Source organism: Callithrix jacchus, chromosome 7, assembly GCF_049354715.1.
Source record: "Callithrix jacchus isolate 240 chromosome 7, calJac240_pri, whole genome shotgun sequence".
Taxonomy (NCBI): domain Eukaryota; kingdom Metazoa; phylum Chordata; class Mammalia; order Primates; family Cebidae; genus Callithrix; species Callithrix jacchus.
In genome coordinates, this window is record NC_133508.1 from 46,620,344 (window position 1) to 46,642,577 (window position 22,234).

At 38.9% G+C, this 22,234-nt stretch overlaps 1 protein-coding gene and 1 pseudogene across 9 annotated transcripts in view; both read right to left on the reverse strand.

Annotated features, from left to right (window-relative positions):
• The window catches only part of RERE (arginine-glutamic acid dipeptide repeats), a 466,088-nt gene that overhangs the window by 404,958 nt on the left and 38,896 nt on the right, over positions 1-22,234 (reverse strand). The gene's annotated exons all lie outside the window — the stretch shown is intronic.
• LOC144576926 (large ribosomal subunit protein uL30 pseudogene) overlaps positions 1-22,234 on the reverse strand; it is a 33,622-nt pseudogene continuing 11,388 nt past the window's right edge. Inside the window, exon 1 of the transcript XR_013519774.1 lies at positions 1-22,234. This exon is cut by the window's right edge and continues 11,388 nt beyond it. The product of XR_013519774.1 is annotated as a large ribosomal subunit protein uL30 pseudogene (transcript).

A 22,234-nucleotide genomic window follows, 5' to 3' on the forward strand; every position in this document is an offset into this window, starting at 1 on the left:
TTTTTTTTTTTTCCTGTCCTTTTTTAATCAGCAACATCGACAGTACTGACTGAATATTTTACAATGGAGTTGCAGAGTATGTGTGTTCAATCGTTTCGGCTTCCCAGAAGATTCATTACAGTTACATTAGAAAGTCAAATCAGGCAATTCTGCAGTCTGGTGAAAGCCAGCATATGAAAGAAGGTTAATACAAAAGAATTTCATTTTAGAGGACATTTAGGACTTTAAAAAGCAACATTATGATAAAATTTTCAGGATATTTGTTCTTGCCTTAGCACATGCTTTATAGGTCTAATTTCAGAGCTGTCTAAATGCTTTTCTAGGAAAGAATGAGGGTATATGGCAGGAAATTGTTTGATCTAGAAGGTCTGCCATCTTAATGATCCTCATGCTAAGAACACCGCAGATGTATGTTTTGCCCTCACTCATGGGGAAACAATCTAGGGTTCTCCGATTATGCTGATGAAGTACAAGTCAAGTAAAAGTGAAGGTGCATTCCTTTAAAACATAAAGGTTTGAGTGATTGCCAATATTTGTCTTTCTGATTGTAAATGAAACTGCCGAGATTTTCAGATCTTAATATATATTTATATAACAAAAATCAATAAGTTAATTGTTTTCCATTATTACTAGCAGGTATAGAAAATCTTTTCAAATCAGTACGTGTTTAACTGGCACTTGTGTATAATAATTCCCCTCTCTCCTGAAGTCAAGCCTCAAAAAACCCCTAACTAATCTTACTTATTTATTTCCACTGGTTTATAGATAAGCAAAAAGAAGAATAGACTATCTACTGAAAGGCAAGCCTCCTCATTCAGTACAGTTGACTTACAGAATACAAATTTCAATTCAATACAAAGGTTCACCTTTGCATGAGCAAAATTCCAAAGCTTAAATATCATGGCAAGAGGCAAACAGCAGCTAGCAGTGGTAACAGACATGAAAGGCGGCTGGCTGTCTTCAGTGCTACCTTTGGCAGCAGTACAGATGGACCTGGTAGGCCACTGGCTATGCTTAATTTAATATGAGGCTAAATACAGTCAAAACATCTGGTGCACCACTGATGGTTATCATGATAAATTAAATCTGACATCACACACAAACCCATTCAATATTCTATTTATATCCCTTTTACCTAAACCACAAAACTAAAAATCCACATTTGCTTTTGTTTTTCATCTCCTCTTAGCAGTCCTCTATTTTAGAAAAGGAAGGTTTTGTTGATCTGCTGTTTATACAAGTTAGGGGCCTTCTTTTTAGAAAAAGACTAGGAAAATTTGTATACAAAATGTCAAGGGGGCCATTCAAGTGATGGTCTCTTTGGTTTAAGTTTCATGACAATCCGCCTCTGAGGAGGTTGAAAGGCAGTGTAAAAACTAAACAGTACACCAAGTGGCACATGAAATTGGGACAAAGAATACAAAAATTTTAAAAGCAGACAATTTAACTGACAACCTACAGAAGAGCAAACAAGACTTTCTAGGCAAGCACATCAACAAAAATAAACTATATGTCAGAATCTGTTTATAACACATATTTCTAAAATGCAAAACCCCAAATTGGGCCAGGTTCAGTGGCTCAGGCTTATATATCCAGCATTTTGGGAAGTCAAGAAAGGAGGATCACTGGAGCTGAGGAGTTTAAGGCCACCAGCCTGAGCAATATAGTCAGACTCTGTCTCTACAAAAAATAAAAATTAAATTAAATTGAATTCTTAAAAACCCAAATCTACAGCATGCTACCACAACAAAAGTACAATTATAAAGGAAAAAAGTCAATTAAAGAACCAAATTATCAGTCAAGTGTGGTGGCTATAGTTGTAATCCCTGCACTTTGGGAAGCCAATGCAGGAGGATTGAGCCCAGAAGTTCAAGACCAGCCTGGGCAACACAGCAAGACTCCATCTCAAACTAAAAAAATAAAAAATTTTTAAAATAAAGTAAAAAAGAATCAAATTATCAGTTTTAATAAATGTGTAATTCTTACAAGCAACTAATTCATAAAACAGAATTAGATCATGGCTAAAATTTTGTTATTTTTAAAAAGGCAGTGCACCACTTATAACTGAAGTAGTCACTTCCTCAACTGCAATATTCAAATTATTGCATTTTTATTACATTGCTTTGAAGGATATTCAGTGAAAAGAATTTTTAGTTCTAGTGCTATATAATATTAGCTTCATCCATACTCTTTTAAACAAAAAGGACTTAAAAGCCCTGACTCTACATGTGAAGGGAGGAGAGCACGTCATATAATAAATTCAGTACAATGGAAATGAGAACCATATTTCTGTTTAACTTTATTCATCTTGGCTAGAGCTGTAAAAAAAAAAGTTATTAAAATTAATACATCAAACTATCAATTCCATCCTTTTTATTACTGGCAATATTCTTTCTAAAATATTAGTCTGCTTTGCTGTATTAGTATATCTTTTTGAAAGTTCTCTGAAAATCAGGATCACTTTAACCTTAGAGGGAAAACATGCAATTATATTAATTTGGCACTGAATCTTATTAGGTTCAGTGGGTTTGAAACTTTGAAAATTATTTCTTCATGGGCCGGGCGCGGTGACTCACACCTGTAATCCCAGCACTTTGGGAGGCTGAGGCGGGTGGATCGCCTGAGGTCAGGAGTTCAAGACTAGCCTGACCAACATGGAGAAACCCCATCTCTTTAAAAAAAAAGAAAATTATTTCTTCATTATAAAGCCACTTACTTTGCCAGGTGTGGTGGCTCATGCCTATAATCCCAGCACTTTGGGAGGCTGAGGCAGGTGGATTACACGACGTCAGGAGTTCAAGAGCAGCCTGACCCACATATTGAAACCCCATCTCTACTAAATACAAATAGTTAGCTGAGGCGGGAAAATCACTTGAACCTGGGAGGCAGAGGTTGCAGCGAGCCGAGATTGCACCATTGCACTCCAGCCTAGGCAACAAGATTGAAACTCTGGCTATTTTCCGTAGCAAATTATTGCTCCCTTTCTCTTTGACTAATCAATTTTTCTAAAGTTTACACAAAAGAAATGCCACTGGAAATTCCCTTTCTCTAGTCACGACTAAATGAATGAACCACATGGGCTACCAAAATCAAATTCTCTACTGCATCACTAATGTAATACTAAATGTGATGCTCCATCTAAAAAGACGTAAAATTTACATAATTTCCCATAATCTTATCAGAGGAACAAATGTAAGACAATGGGAAGAAAATTTAGATAAGCTCACTGTTGCTGGTTTGTTATTCTCAACTCCTCCCACAGTGGATGGAACATTGTTAGGGGAGTTGGTATAAACTATTTCACTAAAATTTCGTATTTGAACATCAGCCTTTTTTCATTCTAAAGTATTAATTTAACCAAAAAGCCAAACATCCAGTCTATTCACCAAAAACACTCATCATAAAGATTGCATCATCCATATAAAGATACAAAATGGCATTCCTACAGCCAACATAATCAACTTAAGTGTCTATCAACAGATGAATGGATAAAGATACACACACACACACACACGCATGCAATAGAATACTATCTGGTCTAAGAAAATCCTGTTATTTGCAACAACATGGATGAACCTGGAGAACACTAAGTGAAATAAGTTACGCATAGAAAGACAGATACTGTATGATCCCACTTATGTGTAGAATCTTAAAATGTTAAACTCTCTACCAGACACACAAAGAGGAGATGGTACCATTCCTTCTAAAACTATTCCAAATAATCCAAAAAGAGGGAATCCTTCCCAAATCATTTTACGAGACCAACATCATCCTGATACCAAAACCCAGCAGAGACCCAACAAGAAAAGAAAACTTCAGGCCAATATCCATGATGAACATAGATGCAAAAATCTTCAATAAAATATTGGCAAGCCGATTGCAACAACAAATCAAAAAACTTATTCATCATGATCAAGTAGGATTCATCCCAGGGATGCAAGGCTGGTTCAACATACGCAAGTCTATAAACGTAATTCACCACATAAACAGAACCAAAAGCAAAAACCACATGATTATCTCAATTGACGCAGAGAAGGCATTTGACAAAATTCAACAGCCCTTTATGCTAAAAACCCTCAATAAACTCGGTATCGATGGAACGTATCCCAAAGTAATAAAAGCTATTTATGACAAACCAACAGCCAATATCATACTGAATGGGCAAATACTGGAAGCATTCCCTTTAAAATCTGGCACTAGACAAGGATGCCCTCTCTCACCACTCCTGTTCAATATAGTACTGGAAGTTCTAGCCAGAGCAATCAGGCAAGAAAAAGAAATAAAGGGTATTCAAATAGGAAAGGGGGAAGCCAAATTGTCTCTATTTGCAGACGACATGATAGTATACCTAGAAGACCCCATCACCTCAGCCCAAAAACTCCTGAAACTGATAAGCAACTTCAGCAAAGTCTCAGGATATAAAATCAATGTGCAAAAATCACAAGCATTCGTCTACACCAATAACAGACTTAAAGAAAGCCAAATCAAGAACAAACTGCCATTCACAATTGCTACAAAAAGAATAAAATACCTTGGAATACAACTCACAAGGAACGTAAGGGACCTCTTCAAGGAGAACTACAAACCACTGCTCAACGAAATCAGAGAGGACACAAACAGATGGAGAAACATTCCGTGTTCATGGTTAGGAAGAATTAATATCGTGAAAATGGCTATACTGCCCAAAGTAATTTACAGAATCAACACTAACCCCATCAAGCTACCATTGACTTTCTTCACAGAACTGGAAAAAACCACCATGAACTTCATATGGAACCAAAAGAGAGCCCGCATAGCCAAGTCAATTCTAAGCAAAAAGAACACAGCGGGGGGCATCACACTACCGGATTTCAAACTATACTACAAGGCTACAGTAATCAAAACAGCATGGTTCTGGTACCAAAACAGAGATATAGACCAATGGAACAAAACAGAGGCACCGGAGGCAACACAACATATATACAACCATACAATCTTTGATAAACCTGACAAAAACAAGCAATGGGGAAAGGATTCCCTGTTTAACAAATGGTGTTGGGAAAACTGGCTAGCCATGTGCAGAAAGCAGAAACTGGACCCCTTCCTGACACCTTACACTAAAATTAACTCCAGATGGATTAAAGACTTAAACATAAGACCTGGCACGATAAAAACCCTAGAAGGAAATCTAGGCAAAACTATCCAGGACATAGGAGTAGGCAAGGACTTCATGAACAAAACACCAAAAGCATTGGCAACAAAAGCCAAAATAGACAAATGGGACCTAATCAAACTCCACAACTTCTGCACGGCAAAAGAAACAGTCACTAGAGTGGATCGGCAACCAACAGAATGGGAAAAAATTTTTGCAGTTTACCCATCTGACAAAGGGCTGATATCCAGAATTTACAAAGAACTCAAACAGATTTACAGGAAAAAAACAAACAAGCCCATTCAAAAGTGGGCAAAGGATATGAACAGACACTTTACAAAAGAAGACATATATGAGGCCAACAATCAGATGAAAAAATGCTCATCGTCACTGGTCATCAGAGAGATGCAAATCAAAACCACATTGAGATACCATCTCATGCCAGTTAGAATGGCGATCATTAAAAAATCTGGAGACAACAGATGCTGGAGAGGATGTGGAGAAAAAGGAACACTTTTACACTGTTGGTGGGAGTGTAAATTAGTTCAACCATTTTGGAAGACAGTGTGGCGATTCCTCAAGGCCTTAGAAAGGGAAATTCCATTTGACCCAGCAATCCCATTACTGGGTATATATCCAAAGGACTATAAATCGTTCTACTGTAAGGACACATGCACACGAATGTTCATTGCAGCACTCTTTAAAATAGCAAAGACCTGGAATCAACCCAAATGTCCATTGATGATAGACTGGATTGGGAAAACGTGGCACATATACACCATGGAATATTATGCAGCAATCAGAAATGATGAGTTCGTGTCGTTTGTAGGGACATGGATGAATCTGGAGAACATCATTCTCAGCAAACTGACACAAGAACAGAAAATGAAACACCGCATATTCTCACTCATAGGCGGGTGATGAAAAATGAGAACACATGGACACAGAGAGGAGAGTACTAAACACGGGGGTCAATTGGGGGGAAAAGGGGAGGGCCAGTGGGAGGGGGAGGTGGGGAGGGATAGCCTGGGGAGAAATGCCAAATGTGGGTGAAGGGGAGAAAGGAAGCAAAACACACTGCCATGTGTGTAACCTACACAACTGTCATGCATGTTCTGCTCATGTACCCCAAAACCTAAAATGCAATAAAAATTTTAAAAAAATAAAAAGTATTCTACCAAAAAAAAAAAAAATGTTAAACTCAATTTTTCTTATTTTTTTATTTTTTTGAGATGGAGTCTTGCTCTGTTGCCCAGGCTGGAGTGCAGTGGCATGATCTCGGCTCACTGCAACCTCTGCCTCCCAGGTTCAAGCGATTCTTCTGCCTCAGCCTCCTGAGTAGCTGGGATTACAGGCCTGCATCACCACACCCAGCTAATTTTAGTATTTTTAGTACAGGTGGGGTTTCACCACCTTGGCCAGGCTGGTCTGGATCTCCTGACCTTGTGATCCACCCGCCTCAACCTCCCAAAATGCTGGGATTACAGGCATGAGCCACCACACCCAGCCCTCTATCTTTTTTTTAAACACACAAGGTCTTGCTCTGTTGCCCAAGCTGGAGTGCAGTGGCATGATCACAGCTCACTGTAACCTCAAATTCTCAGGTGCAAGCAATCCTCCTCCCTCAGCCTCCTAAGTAGCTGGGACTACAGGTGTGCACCACCACACCTGGCTAACTTTTTATTTATTTATTTATTTTTGTAGTGACAAGGCCTTACCAAGTTGGTCTCTAATTCCTGGGATCAAGGAATTCTCCTGCCTCATCAACCTTTTTTTTTGAAGCTGAAGAAGAAGCAGAGAGTAGAATGGTAGTTACCAAGGGCTAAGGGGAGGGCTGGGAAAATGTGAGCCAAAGGATACAAAATTTCAGTGAGAAGGAATAAGTTCAAGAGATCAACTGTATGACATAATGACTATAATTAATAATAATGTATTATATTCTTGAAAACTGCAAAGAAGAATAGAGTAAGTATTCTAACTACCCATAAACAGATGTGAGGTAATACATACGCTCATTGTAGCCATTCCACAACGTATACATATTTCAAAACACCATGCTATATATAATAAATGTGTACAATTTTTGTCAATTTAATAAATGGGATTATATGGCCAGGCATGGTGGCTCACACATGTAATCCCAGGACTTTGGGAGGCCAAGGCAGGCGGATCACAAGGTCAGGAAATCGAGACCATCCTGGCCAACATGGTGAAACCTCATCTCTACAAAAAATTAGCTGGGTGTGGTGGCACTCACCTATAGTCCCAGCTACTCAGGAAACTGAGGCGGGGGAATTGCTTGAAGCCAGGAGGTGGAAGTTGCAGTGAGTGAGACCATGCCACTACACTCCAGCCTGGCCACAGAGCAGACTCCATCTCAAAAAAAAGAGGGGGGATTATTCTCTCACCTTAACATTGAGGTACTATCTAGAAAGATATTTCCCAGCTACTCAGATGGTGAAGCGAGAGAACTGCCTAAGCCCAGGAGTTGGAGACAAGCCTGGGCAACATAGCGACTCTGTCTCAAAAAAGAGATAAATAAAAGTAAAAAGATATTGTGACTGTCAAAGAAAGGAAGGAGGTATTAAGCCACTGAAAGGTTATATTTTTCCTTTAGAAAAATAAAAAATTCCTATTTTACTGTCAATTACTACCCCCTCTGACACATTAATTTAAATGTAGAATCCTTATTCTTAAATATCAGTGATGTACACCTCACTTCATTAAAAAATTATCCAGCAAAAAGAAAAATTTTTTTTAATTAATGTAGAATCCTTTTACATGAGAAAATTACTAAATCAGATACCACATCTCAGAATGTGCTAGATGTTACATGGAAAAGAGCGTCATCCTTTCAAAAAGCAGGGATGAAGACAGTAACAACAATTAGAAAGAAAAAGGCCAGAAGCACGCAAGTGAAACAAGCCAGTGCATGTTAGGCCTTTGTTGGTACAAACTATAAGTATTTTTAAAAGGGGAATAAAAGACTTCTGTAGTTACCTTAGAAGAAGGTTAAATTCTTCTAAATAGACTCTCACCAAAGGAAAAAACAGAATAGAAATTGAAAAATTCTTTCTTCTCCCCTTTGGAGAATATGGTTTAGCAGTTTTTTAAAAAATCAAAATCTCAGGAGATATGAGTACCAATCCCATCCCAGTAAACTAAGTTGCTCTGATAATTTGATTGCAAGTTGTATGCAACTGTAGACCCACTAGTCTCAACTGCAAAACACCCGTAAAGAACTTAGAAAACTACAAATTCAACAGACGTGAAGAAAAACACTACCAAATTCAAATGTGAGGGACAATCTTCCTGCTGATACACATATAACTCATAATTCTTACTCTATATGTATGTATATACACACACACACACACAAATATACACCTAATATGTCTTGATGATCAGAGAGCACTATTACAGTGTATAATTCTAATTAAGCTCAATTGCCCATATGGGAAAAGGAATATTTATCTGAGAAATAATTCAAAATAAATTCTCCCCAAGTAAGTAGACCTAGGCCTTTAATCGTTTTGGTTTTTATTTGTTTTTGAAATGGAGTTTCACTCTTGTTGCCCAGGCTGGAGTGCAATGGTGCCATCTTGGCTCATGCAACCTCTGCCTCCCAGTTTCAAGCAATTCTCCTGCCTCAGCCTCCTGAGTAGCTGGGATTACAGGCACCTGCCACCACATCCAGCTAATTTTTTGTATTATTAGTAGAGGCAGGGTTTCATCATGTTGGTCAGGCTGGTCTTGAACTCCCGACCTCAGGCAATCCACTTGCCTTGGCCTCCCAAAGTGCACGGATTATAGGCATGAGCCACCACACCCAGCCCCTAGGCCTGTAATAGTTAAGATTATCATTTATATATCATTTACATTAATCACCACAGTCCAGAAAAGTCAGCCTTAGATAAGATGCCAAACAAAATCTGAGATGAATAAAAAGAAAAGAGTCCTGGGTCAGTAGTACAGCTTTGTTGCAAGTACATGAAGGGACCCCACAGAGGTGGTGAGAAAGACAGTTCCTCAGTTTGAAAGGCAGGAGGTTATAGGGAGGGGAGCAGGAAGCCTAGGAACAGGTAACTGAATTTGGACAGGCCTTTGATGCTTTAAGCCCCTTTCTAAGGATTTTTGTTTTCTTTTGGAGACAGGGTCTTCCTCTTTCACCCAGGCTGGTTTTTAAAATATATTTACTATTATTATTCCCTTGGAATACTAGTATTAATACTAAGTTAAATTCTTTGAAAATCCAGCCAGTGTTAGCTATGCTAAATGAAAACAAAAGACTTTATATAATTTTATATTTAAAAAGAGAAACTCTGCACTCTTCAGGATTAGAAGGAGTGGAGCCAGCAAGACTCTCAGAGCAACATTAGCTACTTCTTATGTTCCATGTGCCAGGCTAAATTATTTTTATACATTATCCCACTAATGTATAATCAACCCTATCAGTTAGCTATTATCAGCTCCATTACATAGACGAAGAAATGGAGGCAGAAAGACATTCCATAAATCTAACAAGGTTACAGGACAGAGAGGTGGCAGAACAAGGATTCAAACCCAGTCCTTCTGTTCTCAAGCTCAGACTCGGAACCATTATGCTTTACTGTCTTACCAAAATGAGAACCAAAATCAAAGAACCCCAAAGAGAAATAAAAACTCGAAGAATCTGAGTTCTTTAAACAACACCAGAGCACTCCTGTCCTAAAAGTGGAGGATTTTCAGGTTTCCCAACGTGACAAACTTGGAAAATACACATCTGACACTAAATCCTTTGGCAATTTTATTCCACCTCAGGACTTCAACTACTCCACTCTCAGCATCTCCATCTTAACCTTGGTGACTTCTCAGATATTAAATATTTCCATCTGCCTAATGACAAAAAATCACTCCCCTCAATGAAAAGCCGTATTATTAGCATCTTCTTCCTCAAATCAGTTTGTTCTCCTGTGTTCCCAATTTTTTAATGCCACAGCTATAATACAAATTACCTATGCTTCACACCTCCCTCACATTTAAGATTATATGCCTTGTTCTAACAATTGCCAAATCCAACTAATTCTACCTCTATAATGTCTCACATCTGTCGCATGTCTTCATTTCCCCTACCAGTTAGAAAGGTTAGATTCTCATTACTTTTCACCCAGTCTTCACTCTCTTCATCACATACTAGAAGTAGTTTTCCTAAAACACAACTCTTATCATGTCACTCCTTTACTAGAAAACCTTCATGAAGGATCATTCCCCACCAATCAACTCTTCAAGATTCAGATCAAATGCCTCCTCCATGCAAGCTTGCATAATCTCCTTCCCCTAAGGACAGGTCACTGCTTCCTCCTCTAAACTTCATAGCCCTTCAGCAGTACCTCACTTGACTCTTACCAATTTCAGCCTCATATTACAAGAACCTGTACTGAAATACTAGCATCATCACCCTACTGGAAGACAAGCACCTTATGAGAAGGTTCAGTGTCTAATTGAACCATGGGTCTCCCACAAATTCTGGTGAAAATATACTTGCATATAGTAGGTACTTAAATAGTTGACAAATGAATAAAAAAATTATAAATCAGCTTTCTCAGTTATAACACAAGCTTTTTAGCACAAGAATTTGTGTCCATTTACTTAATTTTTTTAAAAATACAAAATGTGAAGACTAATCATAATTCCCATGAAACCAGCCCTTTTTGGTTCCTAGAATAGCCAGGGAAAGGTGCTTATTTGAAGACAAAAAAAGTGACACCAGTTAGCTAGGCCAGGCACCATCTAATTGAAGCCTCCGGAGGGCCTTCCCCTGACAATGGACTAAATGATTCAAGACGACCATTCAGTTGAAAACAACCCCCTCATTTCCCAAGACTATTTCTCCAAACACTGATGTTTCTACCATAAGGTCAACTCCTTTTTTTCCCCCCTTATGGCAAGGCTTATGGAGAATCTACGCCACACAAATGATTCTACGCCACATAAACTCCACATGAACACTAGGAGTTCAAAATGCCTGAACAACCTGGGACCATGGAAAATTAATATTTTGCCTTCTATGATAAAGTCATATTACTGAGCAAAGGAAAAAAAAAACCATTACCACAGTCCCTCAATCGGCAAAAATCTAGGCATGGAAGACTAAAAGAAGTTAGGGTCCAGTGAGCTAAAAAAAGAAAACATTAACCAGAAATTTCTTATCTGCAATATGTAGCAGGTTTGGAGGACAAAAATGAAAACAGAAGACTATTTCTAGACATCCTGATGGAGAAAGATAATATTTACCTCAGTAAAGTCACAACCATAGGAACAAATCCAGATTCTCTTTGTTGTTGTATAACTCCGTAAAAAATCAGAGTGTAATTCACTTCTCAGTTCAGAAATAAGACGTCCTAAAAAAAATAAGAGGTACTTCTTGAAAACTAAAAGAAAAAAACTATCTCCATAATCAGAGTTTCCATGCAGTATTAAAAATGAATGTCCAGCTGGGGGTGGTGGCTCACACCTGTAATCCCAGCACTCTGGGAGGCTGAGGCATGTGAATCATTGAGGTCAGGAGTTTGAGACCAGCCTGACCAACATAATGAAACCCTATCTCAACTAAAAATACAAAAAAATTAGCCAGACATGGAGGTAAGGGCCTGTAATGACCTGGGACCATGGAGAATTAGTATTTTGCCTTCTGCAGTAAAATCATACTGTGAAGTCATAATGTAGAAGGCAAATAGCGCCTATAATCACAGCTACTTAGGAGACTGAGGCAGGAGAATCACTTGACCCTGGGAGGCAGAGGTTACAGTGAACCAAGATCACACCACTGCACTCCAGGCTGAGCGACAGAGCTAGACTTGGTCTTTAAAAAAAAAAAAAAGTCCATCCTATAATTCAAGAAGTGAAGGTGCTAGTTGACTGAGTGTATTTATTCTCACCCAAACAACTAATTCAAGGTCAAGCTGCCACCAGCTGCGGTGTACCAATCCTAGGAGGCTCTCTCTCAGAGTCCCTACTTCTTATCAAGATGGTTCCCATGCTCAGTCTTCCCTTTCCCGCATCCCTACCTCCTCCAGGTTAAAGAATATCACCAGGGCAAGTTGCAGCTGCTCCTTATACACTCAGCCCTGGCCTCAGAGTACACACAGGTTTCGCCTCATCCCTGACTCTGACTCTTGGGGGAAGCATACCATGCAGAGAGCAACTGCAATGCATTGCTCTCTATAGGATCCTATCCTGGTGCCTTAGTGCCATCTGGAAAATGAGAGAAAACAAGGAACGCACAAAAATCATGAAATACTACTTTCTGTACAATTAACTCCGAGACAGAAATTTTTTTTAAGTTAAACGTTTAAAAAAAAAAGAGTCAATCACATGCCAACTACAATCTCTCTTAACCATGTCTGGTTAGAAAGGAAGTACAGATGAACAATCACAACAACAGAGTGGACTGAGTGCTAATAGCCAGGGTTCAAGGAAGGCTCCTTGAAGGAAATTACATCTAAATTGAAGCCCAAAATAAATAAATAAATAAATATTTTTAAAAATTTATTTAGTCTGGTCAGCTCTGGTCAACCAAAGAGTTGACCAGGCTAAAAAGAAGAGAATGTTCACCACCACAGGCAAAACTCAGGGAAGTAATACACCCAGATTTCTATTTTTAAAAGATCAAAAGGTTCCAAAAAAGATAGCAAAGGGCCAATAAACACAAGATAGTTGCTCAATCTCATTAGGGAAATGCAAATCAAAACTATAAGATACCATTTCACACCCATCAGAATGGCTATAATCCAAAACACAGATAATAAGTATTAGTGATGATGCGGAAAAACTACAAGGTTCATATACTGCTAGTAAAATTGTAACATGATGTAGCCATTTTGGAAAACAGTTTGTCAGTTCCTCAAAATGTTAAAGAGAGGTTCCATATGCCCCAACAATTTCACTCCTAGGCTTCAGAAGTCACCCCAAGAGAAATGCAAACACACATCCTTCCTCACGGAAGTTTGTACATCAATGTTCACAGCAGCATTTTTTTCATAGCCAAAAAGTAGAATATCACTCAAAGTGTCCATCAACTAGTGAATAAATAAAATGTGGTACAGCCACACAATGGACTATTACTTGGCATTTATTGGGAATGAAGTACAGATGTTATGCTACCATATGGGTGAACCTTGAAAACACTATACTAAGTCAAAGCACCCAATTACAAAAGACTGCATGATTCAACTGACATGAAATATCCGGAACAGGCAAATCTATAAAGACAGAAAGAAGATAAGAAGAAGAAAAAAAAAAAGAAAAGAAGATTAAGGGCTGCTTAGGGCTGGGAGATGAGTAGAGGAGGAAATAAGGAGTAACTGCTAAGGGATACAGAATTTCTTCTGGGCATAATTAAATGTTTTGAAATTGCAGATGGTTGTACAACTCTGTGAACACAAAAAACAACTGAATTGTACACTTTAAGTAGGTAAACTGTATGATATGTGAATTGTATCTCAATAAAGCTGTTATAAAACCAAACCAAAGGCCAGGCACAGTGGCTCATGCCTGTAATCCCAGCACTTTGGGAGACCGAAGTGTTATCACCTGAGGTCAGGAGTTCAAAACCAAGCTGGTCAACATGGTGAAACCCCATCTCTACTAATACAAAATTAGTCAGGTGTGCTGGCACATGCCTGTAATCCCAGCTACTTGGGAGGCTGAGGCAGAATTACTTGAACCTGAGAGGTGGAGATTGTAGTGAGTTGAGACTGATTACACCATTGCACTCCAGCCTGGGCAAGGGCGAAACTCGGTCTTAAAAAAAAAAAAAAAAAATGAAAAGAAAAGAAAAAACAAACAAAAGATCAAAAGGACTACAGTGGTAAAAAACAAATTAGAAGGGCAGAGGATTTGAACATGCCAACTGGTTTGAAATCTACAAAGTAATTCAGGCAAGAAACAGTGGCCAGGTACAGTGGCTCATGCCTATAATCCCAGCAGTTTGGGAGGCTGAGGCTGGCAGATCACTTGAGGTCAGGAGTTCAAGACCAGCCTGGCCAACATGGTGAAACTGTCTCTACTAAAAACACAAAAAATTAGTTGGGTGTGGTGGCATGCTCCTGTAGTCCCAGCTACTCAGGAGGCTGACAGGGGAGAATCACTTGAACCCAGGAGGCAGAGGTTGCAAGAGACAGGAGCCTGAACTACTATAATGGATTAGGAAGAGATAAGAGATACAGGAAGAAGAAACAATACTTGATTCTATATAGTGGGGAGAAAAGAAGAAATCAACACAGCCCAGGTTACTTAGACAACTGAATAGCATTTATCAAAACAAGAAAACACAGAAAGACATGTTTGGGAGCTGAAAAATTCATCATATCCTGAAATTTAATTAATTTACAAAAGTTATATAAGTACTTAGAAAAGGAATTGTTTTAAGAAGTTGGAAGCTTTCTTGGGCATTTATTTATCCAATTTTTTTTAAAATGCAATTTAATGTTAGTTATGTTTATAAGTAGAACTAGATATTTAAACAGAATTAAGTTAATTTAACTTGAATTAACATGTATCAAAAGCTGTAGTATTTTTCTTTTACCTTTATATAAAATGTACTGAATTAATGAATAGACTAATATGATTAAACTGAATTCAAGGCTAAGGAAAACTAAACTTTAAACTTTTTAACTTCAATAAAGTGATTATTCATTTTCAACATCAGAAATTATAAGTAGTTGGGTATCATGGGCATGTAGCATTAGTGGTTGAAAACTGAGAAGCTCTAATTCGATGGCTTCTATTTTCTCTGTGAAATAGGAAGTTAGGTCATCAATTCAGGAAATGGAACGGAAGGATTCAGGGTATGAGAAGTGGACCAGGAATCCAAGGTTTAATAAATAGTTGAAATAAAAGTGACAGAGGCCAGACACAGTGGCTCATGCCTGTAATCCCAATACTTTAGGAGTCCAGGGCAGGAGGATCACTTGAGCCCAGAGTTTGAGACCAGCCTGGGCAACACAGTGAAACCCTGTCTCTATAAAAAGTAAGTCAAAATCAGCTGGATGTTTTGGCACACACCTGTATTAGTCCCAGCTACTTGGGAGGCCAAAGTAGGAGGATCACTTGAGCTGGCAGGTCAAGGCTGTAGTAAGCCAAGACTGCACCACTGCACTCCACCCTGGGCTACAGAGTGAGACCTTGTCTCAAAAAGAGAAAGAAAAACAATGATGCTTATCAAAAAGGATGTGATTTCTAAATAAAAAGCTTTCTTTATTAAAAAAATTTTAAAGGGCCGGGCGCGGTGGCTCAAGCCTGTAATCCCAGCACTTTGGGAGGCCGAGGCGGGTGGATCACGAGGTCAACAGATCGAGACAATCTTGGTCAACATGGTGAAACCCCGTCTCTACTAAAATTACAAAAAATTAGCTGGGCACGGTGGCACGTGCCTATAATCCCAGCTGCTCAGGAGGCTGAGGCAGGAGAATTGCCTGAACCCAGGAGGCGGAGACTGCGATGAGCCGAGATCGTGCCATTGCACTCCAGACTGGGTAACAAGAGCGAAACTCCGTCTCAAAAAAAAAAAAAAAAAAAAAAAATTTTAAAGGGCCTGTAAAGCCAGCACTTTGGGAGGCCAAGGCAAGCAGATCACTTGAAGGTCAGGAGTTCAAGACCAGCCTGGCCAACATGGTGAAACCTCATCTCTACTAAAAATACAAAAAACAAACAAAAAAATTAGCTGGGTGTGGTGGTGCGTGCCTGTAGTTCCAGCCACTTGGAAGGCTAAGGCAGGAGAATCACTTGAACCCGGAGGCAGAGATTGCAGGGAGGCAAGATCACACCACTGTACTCCAGCCTGGGTGACAGAGCGAGACTTTGCCTCCAAATATAAAATAAGACAGAATAAAATAAAATAGTAATGAAGAAGAGACGAGGTATGTGGTGGAGGGATACGGAAAGACCACTGGCATAGTCACAGGCCATTTGGAGTGCAGAAGCCATGCTTCATGAGGCATCCATTAGCTGAATGATGCCTTCTTCTTTACAATTACTTATAATATTATATATACATAATTATAATGTTATATATGCATGGCTACTCTGAAGTGTAAAAAGAATGTGTTTCTGGAATCTTTATTTTCAGCTATACCTTAAAGATAGAAATAAGTAAGAGGAAATTTGGTTATTTACATACTTGAAGTGGAATATATGCACTCTAATTCTAACCATGGAAAAAATTCTTCCCAGAAAAAGAGCATAAACCACAATATCCACTTCAGAAGATAATAAAAGCATCATTCATTCATCATGCTTTAATATCACTTCCATGTCCTTTTTCCTCTAACCCTTAAGTCAGAATTCTAGATAAGGACCGTCCCAATAGAACTGTTAGGGAATGATGGAAATATTCTCTATCTTGTGCTGTCCAATACAGCACCCACTGGTCATGTGTGGCTACTGAACACTTGAAATGCAGCTAGTGTGACTGAAGAACTTAAGTTTAAATTTTATTTAAGTTAATTTAAATAGTCACATGAGGGTAGCACCAACCATAAACAACAGGTCAGTAAACTTTTCTGTTAAAGAAAATGAAGAAATTTATGGGCCAGCTAGGTGCCCAAGAGTCCCATTTATAACACAAAAGATTTTTTTAAAAGTGAATTCACTCACTTATGAATACATGTAAAAACACTGACGCTTGCCCCTGAAGAGCCTTTGGTTCCATTCTCATTACACAAGAGCTCTGAAGTTTTAAAAATGTGGGTGTGAACTAGGAGGACAAAGGAAATCCATTTCATACCCCAAGTTCCAAAAGAAACCAGTGTACTTACGGAGTTCATCATCTTTAGGGGAAAAATGTTCATCAGGCATCTTCTAAAAGCCAGTGGTTGGCAAACTATGGCCCACAGGCGACATCTGGACTGGAGCCTGTTTTTACAAATGTTTTATAGGAACACTGCCATACCCATTTGCTGCAAAAGCATGTATCCATGCTTTGGGCTACAAGGGTAGAGTTGAGTAGTTATGACCATCTGGCCCACACAGCCTAAAATGTTTACTACCTCACACTGATTTGAGTAAAGTTTTTTACCCAATGATTTGAGTAAAAAGAGTAAAAGACTTTGTTTTGGAGGGTAAACTGCTGCTGCATTTTATTTCTAGGAAAAACGCAATTTCAAGGAAAAAACAAAAACAATCATATATGGAAGATTTAAAATACTGTACTTCCAATCCCAATCCACAGTATTTCATAAAAAAATTACTGACCCAGGTCAGGCATGGCAGCTCACTCCTGTAATCCCAGCACTTTGGGAGGCCGAGGCAGACAGACCACAAGGTCAGGAGATCAAGACCATCCTGGCTAACATGGTGAAACCCCATCTCTACTAAAAATACAAAAAAAATTAGCTGGTGTCATAGTGTGTGCTTGTAATCCCAGGTACTCAGGAGGCTGAGGTATGAGAATCGCTTGAACCCAGGAGGCAGAGGCTGCCGTAAACCAAGCTTGCACCACTGCACTACAGCCTGGCAACAGAGTAAGACTCCATCTCAAAAAAAAACAGACCCAATAAATGACTGTCCAGGTACAAAGTGATTGGCAGATGCCTAATTCAGAATGACATCCTTAAGACACTGAATTCCAGACCATTTTTAAAGTAGTAAAACTCTTAGCCATTTTAAAGATGTAAAACACATCATTTTGGTTTGTTTGGTTGTTTGGGGACAGGGTCTCGATCTCTCACACAGGCTGGAATGCAGTGGCACAGTCATGACTCACTACAACCTCAGCCTCCAAGGCTCAAGCGATCTTCCCACCTTGGCCTCCCAAGTACCTGGGACTACAGGTTAATGCTACCATCACCATTATTTTATTTTTGTAGAGATACGGTCTCACTACATTGCCCAGGCTAGTCTCAAACTCCTGGACTCAAGCAATACTCCTGCCTCAGCCTCCTGGGATTACAGGCATGAGCCACCACACCCGGGCCACACCATTAATTTTTTTTTTTTTTTTTGAGATGAAGCCTTGCTCTGTAGCCCAGGCTCGAGTACAGCGGTGCAACCTTGGCTCACTGCAACCTCCATCTCCTGGGTTCAAGCCATTCTTCTGTCTCAGCCTTCCGAGTAGCTGGGATTACAGATGCACGCCACTGTAGCTGGCTTATTTTTTGTATTTTTAGTAGAGACAGGGTTTCATCATGTTGAGCAGGCTGCTAATTTGCCCACCTCAGCCTCCCAAAATGCTAGGATTACAGGCATGAGCCATCATGCCCAGCCTACGCCATTAATTTTTAAGTATACTAATATATTGGAAAATGTTTAAAACAAAGCTTGAAACAACTATCACCAAAAGTTCTATAATACAAAATGTCAATACCTCTGAATGCAGTGTTTTCATCTGTAATGGAATGAACATTCTCACTTCAGAATATTATTGAAATAGTTAAGTAAGGTATTGTCATGAGATACCTGACACAGAATGGATGCTTAATTTTTTTAAAAAGAAGGTTGAAGGTATTTGAGAAGCAGACACCCAAACAGCACAACGGAGTGGATCTATCCTGGGGACCAACAGCCTGAGAGCCTCTGGGGCTGATGGATTTCCAGGCTGAAGGCCCCAAGCAGATTTTCATCCACATATTTATTTGCTCTTTGACAGGTGATTCTTATTCATACACAGGTATTCTACATGTACACATAACTCAAGAATACATCAAGCAGGCAGCTGTTACCCGCCTACCACTAATTACAAACTAAAAGGGATCCTCCACAAAGAAGCCATGGGGGCAGGGTAAACTTAATGTTTCTCTACAGGTCATTCCCCATGGATTTATGTACAATTAGCGCTTTACTTTCCCAATAATGGAAAACTACATTTTCAATATTGAGAAATCACTGAATGTTTGGCCAAAACCAGATTTAGAGAAAATGTTACCTACTGATTGAGAGCACAGTCTCAGAAAGCAGACTGCCTCAGTGTACTTATAGCCCTACCATGTACTAGCTCGGTCTCGGTTTCCTCATCTGTGGAAATAACTATACTTACTCCATGAAGAACACGAGAAGGATACAGTAACATAGAACAACATTGTGGCAAACTGCAAGTACTCAATAAAACAATGTATTTTTAAAACCTATGGCTAATGTACTGCCCACAGGAATGTAAAATAGGTACAATCTTTTTTAGAGGGTAACTTGGCAATTTCTACTAAAATCTAAAATATGCCTAACTTTTGACTCAGTAACTATTTTTAGAAATTCATCCCATAAAAATATTCACAGGTTTATGAAAAGATATTGACAAGGATGTTAACTGCAGCATCATTCATAATGGCAAATAACTGGATGCAATCTAAACATCCATCAGTTGAAAGTTGGCCAAATTGTAACAATAACATGTCTTCTTACGAAATACCTGCAATCGTTAAAAAATAGACTATGTATGGACCTATTTGGGGAAATATTCATGATTTGTGATTAAGATTAAAAACTGAGTCTCAGGACAAGACGCAGAGTTTTTAAATTACTTCTATTAATTAAAAAAAGAAAGAAAATAACTACAGGAGTCAGGATCCACTAAGGAGATGCAACAACCCATCTGCCAGGGGAAAAAAATTAATAAAAAAGAAAATGCATATAGCATACATTTTTTTAGAGAAAAAACACAGAACTCCTAACAGTTACTATTTTGGAGATTAGAACTATTAGAAACTTGGCAGGCGTGGTGGCTCACACCTGTAATCCCAGCACTTTGGAAGGCCAAGGTAGGTGGATCACCTGAGGTCAGGAGTTGAGACCAGCCTGGCCAACATGGCGAAACCCCATCTCTACTAAAAATACAAAAAAATTAGCCGGGCATGATGGTGCATGCCTGAAATCCCAGCTACTCACGAACCCAAGAGGCGAAGGTTGCAGTGGACTGGGATTGCACCACTGCACTCCAGCCTGGGTGACAGAGTGAGAGTCTGTCTCCACCCCACCCCACCCTCCAGAAAAAAACTATTAGGAACTTTTGTTTGCTAAGTATTTTTTTGCATTATGTAAAGTTTATAAATAGCATATATTAATTTTACAATCAGAAAAAAGATAAAATAGGTTTTTAGAGACTTGTGAGACACTATGATGCAAATGCAGTTTAAGAAAAGATATAAAATTTTGTGTGTCTGTATTTTCATATGTACATGTATCTATGTAATATCTATACACCCAACTTTGTAAAGTAGTCCCAATTTTGTAATATATGACTAGAAAAAGAGACTGGAAGACAAAATACAGACAGCTGTTATCTTTATAAATTCCACGAAGGCAGGAACTTCAACTATACTGAAATATATACTCAGTTCTGGGAGGTTGAGATGCAAGAATTGCTTGAACTCAGGGGGTAAAGGCTAGAGTGAGCAGAGATCAAGCCACTGCATTACAGCCCAGGCGACAGAGCAAAACTCTGACTCAAAAAGAAAAAAGAAATTTACTTCTTAAAAAATATTTTGTTGAGTAAGTGAATATCTGCTCTGCACCTTTAGTACAATATCAACTAAATAAAAAAGAATTTTGCTGATTGAATTACAAAAGAAAGTTTTTGAGAATTTTAAGGTCCAAAAATGTTACTATTACTTGTCATCTTAATTTAAAGATCTAAAAGTCAAAACATCTGCCTAAATAGAAATGTTCAAGAAATATTTCATTCTTTAAAATGCTCTAGCAATAATATGAAATTATATTAAATCATAACCAGATGATATGTCTTCATAAAAGCTCTCATCCAAAGAAAGCAGATGCTGAAAGGAGTTTGCTGGTTGGGTGAGGTGGCTCACACCTAAAATCCCAGCACTTTGGGAGGCCAAGGTGGACGAATCACTTGAGCTCTGAAGTTCAAGACCAGCCTGTGCAATATGGCAAAACACCATGTAAAAAATCCAAAAATTGGCCGGTCATGGTGGTTCACACCTGTAATCCTAACACTTTGGGAGGCCAAGGCAGGTGAATCACAAGGTCAGGAGCTCAAGACCAGCCTGACCCACATGGTAAAACCCCATCTCTACCAAAAATACAAAGAATTAGCCAGGCATGGTGATGCGTGCCTGTAATCCCAGCTACTCAGGAGGCTGGGGCAGAAGAATTGCTTGAACCCAGGAGGCGGAGGTTGCAATGAGCCGAGACAGCACCACAGCACTCCAATCTGGGTGACAGAATGAGACTATGTCTCATTAAAAAAAAAAAAAAAAATTAGCTGGGCATGGTGGCATGGCCTGCAGTCCCAGCTACCTGGGAAAGGCCGAGGTGGAAAGATCATTTGAGCCTGGGAAGTTGAGGGTACACTGAGCCAAGATCGGGCCACTGCACTTAAGCCTGGGTGACAGAAAGACCCTGCCTCCCAAAAAAAAAAGGTAAGTCAACACATGTGCCATTGCCATGATTCTCATAACACTTAACGGCCCAATTTGGCTTTTAATGCATAATTTAAGGGAGGAGAGTCTGTAATTATTTACCCTTTTTCATTGAAGAAAGGGACAATGAAAATACCTTGCTGTAAACATAGCACAATAAATTCCAAACTGTTAAACATACAGCATCTTCAATATCAATCTTCTGGTCTAAAAAATGGCACAAAGACCCAGAGTGACATGGTCAACTACCCCACACTTGGAGAAAAAAACTCCAAAAACCCTGCAAGTGCATCCTACAGCTGAAACATTAATGTGTGTAGCCATAACTACATGATTGAATTGGCCTCTATAAATGATGTATTGATCTGGCCAAGAGTTAAAAAGCCACCCTCTAACTACTGTCAACATCCATGCACCAAAACATTATGTAGCCATTATAAACAACATTAATTTAAACACACAATACACACTGAGTGAGGAAAACAGGAGATGTCAGAAATACCCCACAATAATTGGATTCAGCCAGTAAATTATAGCAAATCATGGAACAGAACACTACATCATTATTAAAAGTCCTCAAAGTATATTTATTGACATTGAAAGACATGAAAGTGCTCACATTTTACTAAACATGGAGTAACTGAAAAAAGTAATGTGGTACCATTTTTGACATGTACTTATACTATCAATAAAGAAAAAAGCCTGAGAGAATACATCAAATAACTAACATTACTTATCTATCAATGCTTTT